Source organism: Pelophylax lessonae (genome assembly GCF_965119305.1).
Source record: "Pelophylax lessonae genome assembly, chromosome: 7".
Taxonomy (NCBI): domain Eukaryota; kingdom Metazoa; phylum Chordata; class Amphibia; order Anura; family Ranidae; genus Pelophylax; species Pelophylax lessonae.
Window position 1 is genome coordinate 213,447,520 of NC_138774.1, and position 6,167 is coordinate 213,453,686.

Genomic DNA, 6,167 nt, shown 5'->3' on the forward strand with positions numbered 1-6,167 from the left:
GGCAAAGACCTGTGTCTAATGTTTAACATTGAACAGTAACAAACAAAATATTCTTCCGGTAAAACGCCTCCCACTTATACCAAAAATAGGCACAATTCCTCCCATTGACACCAACGATGGGGAACTATTCCTTCCATTTGACACTAATGAGGGGGCACTATCCTCCCTAATGACACCAACTATGGGACACTATTCCTCCCACTGACACCAACAAGGGGGGACTATTCTCCCTAATGACACCAAATATGGGACACTTTTTCTTCCACTGACACAGACAACGGGGCACTATTCTTCCCACTGATACCAACAATAGTGCACTATTCCTCCCACCCAGTGGTGGGATTCAAAAATTTTAGTAACCAGTTCCGACTTTCCCAGCAGAATGACCAGCGTGCCCCCTTTTAATGCAGAATGACCAGCGTGCCCCCTTTCAATGCACAGTGACCAGCGTTCCCCCTTTTAATGCACAGTGACCAGCGTTCCCCCTTTTAATGCACAGTGACCAGCGTGCCCCCTTTCAATGCACAGTGACCAGCGTGCCCCCTTTCAATGCACAGTGACCAGCGTGCCCCCTTTCAATGCACAGTGACCAGCGTGCCCCCTTTCAATGCACAGTGACCAGCGTGCCCCCTTTCAATGCACAGTGACCAGCGTGCCCCCTTTCAATGCACAGTGACCAGTGTACATGCCCCCTTCAATGCACAGTGACCAGCGTGCCCCCTTTCAATGCACAGTGACCAGCGTGCCCCCTTTCAATGCAGAGAGACCAGCATGCCCCCTTTCAATGCACAGTGACCAGCGTGCCCCCTTTCAATGCAGTGACCAGTGTAGATGCCCCCTTTAATGCACAGTGACCAGCGTGCCCCCCTTTCAATGCAGAGAGACCAGCGTGCCCCCCTTTCAATGCACAGTGACCAGCGTGCCCCCCTTTCAATGCACAGTGACCAGTGTACATGCCCCCTTTAATGCACAGTGACCAGCGTGCCCCCCTTTCAATGCACAGTGACCACAGCATTGCCCCCAATCATTGCAGAGTGCCAGCCACAGCATTGCCCCCAATCATTGCAGAGTGCCAGCCACAGCATTGCCCCCAATCATTGCAGAGTGCCAGCCACAGCATTGCCCCCAATTGCAGAGTGCCAGCCACAGCATTGCCCCCAATTGCAGAGTGCCAGCCACAGCATTGCCCCCAATTGCAGAGTGCCAGCCACAGCATTGCCCCCAATTGCAGAGGGCCAGCCACAGCATTGCCCCCAATTGCAGAGCGCCAGCCACAGCATTGCCCCCAATTGCAGAGCGCCAGCCACAGCATTGCCCCCAATGATTGCAGAGCGCCAGCCACAACATTGCCCCCAATGATTGCAGAGCGCCAGCCACAACATTGCCCCCAATGATTGCAGAGCGCCAGCCACAACATTGCCCCCAATTGCAGAGCGCCAGCCACAACATTGCCCCCAATTGCAGAGCGCCAGCCACAACATTGCCCCCAATGATTGCAGAGCGCCAGCCACAACATTGCCCCCAATGATTGCAGAGCGCCAGCCACAACATTGCCCCCAATTGCAGAGCGCCAGCCACAGCATTGCCCCCAATGATTGCAGAGCGCCAGCCACAACATTGCCCCAATTGCAGAGCGCCAGCCACAGCATTGCCACCAATGATTGCAGAGTGCCAGCCACAACATTGCCCCCAATTGCAGAGCGCCAGCCACATTGCCCCCAATTGCAGAGCGCCAGCCACAACATTGCCCCCAATTGCAGCGTGCCAGCCACAACATTGCCCCCAATTGCAGAGCGCCAGCCACAGCATTGCCCCCAATTGCAGAGCGCCAGCCACAGCATTGCCCCCAATTGCAGAGCGCCAGCCACAGCATTGCCCCCAATTGCAGAGCGCCAGCCACAGCATTGTCCCCAATTGCAGAGCGCCAGCCACAGCATTGCCCCCAATTGCAGAGCGCCAGCCACAACATTGCCCCCAATTGCAGAGCGCCAGCCACAGCATTGCCCCCAATTGCAGAGCGCCAGCCACAGCATTGCCCCCAATTGCAGAGCGCCAGCCACAGCATTGCCCCCAATTGCAGAGCGCCAGCCACAGCATTGCCCCCAATTGCAGAGTGCCAGCCACAACATTGCCCCCAATTGCAGAGCGCCAGCCACAGCATTGCCCCCAATTGCAGAGCTCCAGCCACAACATTGCCCCCAATTGCAGAGTGCCAGCCACAACATTGCCCCCAATTGCAGAGAGCCAGCCACAGCATTGCCCCCAATTGCAGAGCGCCAGCCACAGCATTGCCCCCAATTGCAGAGTGCCAGCCACAACATTGCCCCCAATTGCAGAGCGCCAGCCACAGCATTGCCCCCAATTGCAGAGCTCCAGCCACAACATTGCCCCCAATTGCAGAGTGCCAGCCACAACATTGCCCCCAATTGCAGAGAGCCAGCCACAGCATTGCCCCCAATGATTGCAGAGCGCCAGCCACAGCATTGCCCCCAATTGCAGAGCGCCAGCCACAACATTGCCCCCAATTGCAGAGCGCCAGCCACAACATTGCCCCCAATTGCAGAGTGCCAGCGATCCCCGCGAGACCCATGCACTTACCTCACGGACGGTCTCGCAGTCGGCTCCCCGCGTCTCCGAGTCCTCCCGCGGCGCCTCCTCCTCGTCCAATGGCACGGTGTTTGCCTTTCGGCCAATCAGGAAGCGGGAGGACCCGCTCCCTGATTGGCCAGGAGGAGGATCATGTGACAATAGCGAATTCTCATTCGCTATTGTCACAGAATGGGCGGGTCGGGCGCACTGCTCCGCCCCCCGGCCACCACGTCTGCCCGAGCGCGGGACATTCAATTGTCCTGCGCGTCCTCAGACGCGCAGAGGGATTCAGCCGGTTCTGCGAACTTGCAGAAAGTTAGCCACCGGTTCTATGGAACCGGTGCGAACCGGCTGAATCCCACCACTGCTCCCACCTACACCAGAAAGGTGGGTAGAAAGGAGTGCCTGGTGTCCAATAATATGCAAGTTGGAAGGTTATGTAGCAGGTAGCATTGGGCCTGATGTGGGTCTGCCATTGTTACCGGTTACCGTTCTCTCCCTCCTGGGACTCTGCTCCCGCCAAAGACACCCAATCACGCACTTCCCTCAGTTATACCCACTCCCAGAATCCCTTGTGGCATAATCTGCATTCTGGGGTAGTTACAAGCCTGAATGTGTCCCCTGATTGGGTTTCCTCCACTGCCCTATGAGAAGCCTCTCACAGGAACCAGTGGGGAGACTCCCCTCTCAGTAGGCACACCTGGAAGCCATGACACCCTGACAAAAATAAATCATGGCCCTGCTGTTAGGCAGACAAGGCCCACTATACATTTGCCTAGCACCTACCTGTAGGGTGCTACAGTTAGAAGGTGTTTATTGAAAATAGCAGCAAGTACATCGAGCCAATGAGTTTCAAGGCAACAAGGACTAAAGGGGAGTACTTGTTCAGGGCTATTGCTGCATGCGAAAATATGGGGAAGGTTCTCTATTGGGTGTGTTAATTGCAAAAAATCAGAATGATAACTGTTAAGAGTGCTTTGCACTGTTAAGAGTGCTGGTATCAGTTGGCAGAATAGGATAGGCACTATTCTGCCAACTGATACCAGCAATCGTGCACTATTCCTCCCACTGACATCAATAAAAGGGAACTTTTCTCCTCCAACTGACACCAATGATGCAGCACTATTCCTTGCACTGACACTACTAATAAGGCACAATGCCCCCTCACTAACACCAGCAATGAAGCACTGTTTCTCCCATGGGCATGAATGATGGAGCACTATTCCTTCCACTAACACAAATGATAGGGCACTGTTCTTTTCACTAAAACCAATGTAGCGCTACCATCGCAGGAGCTTCTTGGTAATTTGGGGTCTCTGTTCTGCACCTCAACTCCAAGAACAACCTCAGCCCCTCTGATGCATCTGGTTGAATGAAAGTCAATCAAGCACTTATAAAAAACTGAGTATAGATGCTTTTAATTCAGCTGTGAAGTAGCACCAGGAAAGACCGTTTAGTGGTAAATGAACTCAATGTATTGGTGCGAGTTAGAATGAATGGAGGTTTAAGCATTAATGAACACACAGAAGGTATGTTCAGACACAGTTTGTTAGATAGTATAATCCAGCCTTTCTTTTTTTTTAAATTTTATTTAAATTGTATTTATTTTCTCAGTACAAAGAAGAAATGGATGCATAAAAATCTTTTACAATTCATGAATAACCCCTAAGAAAATTTCTATTACCCCTCCTTCCTCCCTCCCACTCTCCCTACCTCCCTTCCATTTCTGTGCCTCTCTCTTCTGTTCTTTCTCCCCACCTCCCTATCTCTCTCTCCTTTTCTCCTTATCTCTTATTTTATACATATTTCTACCTATTTACTGGTTTTCTTAAAACCCGTACACTTTTCCCAAATTTTTATACAGTTTTCCATCGCATCCTCTTCCCTACTGCATAGATACTCCATGTTGTATATATGATCCATTCTTTTAAACCATTCCTTCATTGAGGGTCTATCTGGCTCTAACCATCTCTTTGGATCGCACCTTTTGCCGCATTTAACAAATGCGGCACAACTGTGCTCCCATATTGTTTTATCATTTTATTGTTACTATAAAATAGGCAGCACCACGGATCATCTGGTATCTCTATACCTGTAATTTCTGTAATGTAATGTTCTACATCTTGCCAGTACCCCTGTATTTTAGGTCACTAGTAGGTCACTGTCCCTTTCTCATTACAGCCTCTCCAAAACTGTGATGATTTCTCTGGTTGGTATTTTTCTGCTCCCTCTGGTGTTATGTACCATTTTGACATACATTTTTAATTCATTTCAATTGTATTCATGTCAACTGCCGTGCTATATGTTGCTCGCAGTATTTTACTTATTTGTATTTCCGCTAAGCGTGTTCCCAACTCCCTTTCCCATTTTTCCAATGAACTGAGCTAATTTCGGCTCTGCCTACTCCGTCAATATTTTGTAGATCTTGCGGATAGAGTGCTTTGCACCCATCTGTGTATTACAAAGCCGTTCCATTGGGTTCAAATCTTCTACCGATCTAAATGCCTGTGGCAGGTTTAATGCAAAATGTTTTAGCTGTAAGTACCTCCATTTATTCAATATCATCTGATCTCACTCGTGTTTTAGTTCTTGATATGGGCAAATCTTCCCTTTTTTATTATATCTTTCAACTGTGTGTTACATAGAAACATAGAATGTGTCGGCAGATAAGAACCATTTGGCCCATCTAGTCTGCCCAATATATCTGAATCCTATGAGTAGTCCCTGGCCCTATCTTATATGAAGGATAGCCTTATGCCTATCCCATGCATGCTTAAACTCCTTCACTGTATTTGCAGCTACCACTTCTGCAGGAAGGTTATTCCATGCATCCACTACTCTCTCAGTAAAGTAATACTTCCTCATATTACTTTTAAACCTTTGCCCCTCTAATTTAAAACTGTGTCCTCTTGTGGTAGTTTTTCTTCTTTTAAATATGCTCTCCTCCTTTACCGAGTTGATTCCCTTTATGTATTTAAAAGTTTCTATCATATCCCCTCTGTCTCTTCTTTCTTCCAAGCTATACATGTTAAGGTCCTTTAACCTTTCCTGGTAAGTTTTTTCCTGCAATCCATGTACTAGTTTAGTAGCTCTTCTCTGAACTCTCTCTAGAGTATCTATATCCTTCTGGAGATATGGCCTCCAGTACTGCGCACAATACTCCAAGTGAGGTCTCACCAGTGTTCTGTACAGCGGCATAAGCACTTCTCTCTTTCTACTGCTTATACCTCTCCCTATACATCCAAGCATTCTGCTGGCATTTTGTGCTGCTCTATTACATTGTCTTCCCACCTTTAAGTCTTCTGAAATAATTACTCCTAAATCCCTTTCCTCAGATACTGAGGTCAGGACTGTGTCAAATATTCTATATTCTGCCCTTGGGTTTTTACGCCCCAGGTGCATTATCTTGCACTTATCCACATTAAATTTCAGTTGCCAGAGTTCTGACCATTCTTCTAGTTTTCCTAAATCCTTTTCCATTTGGCGTTTCCCTCCAGAAACATCAACCCTGTTACATATCTTTGTGTCATCAGCAAAAAGACAAACCTTACCATCGAGGCCTTTTGCAATATCACTTA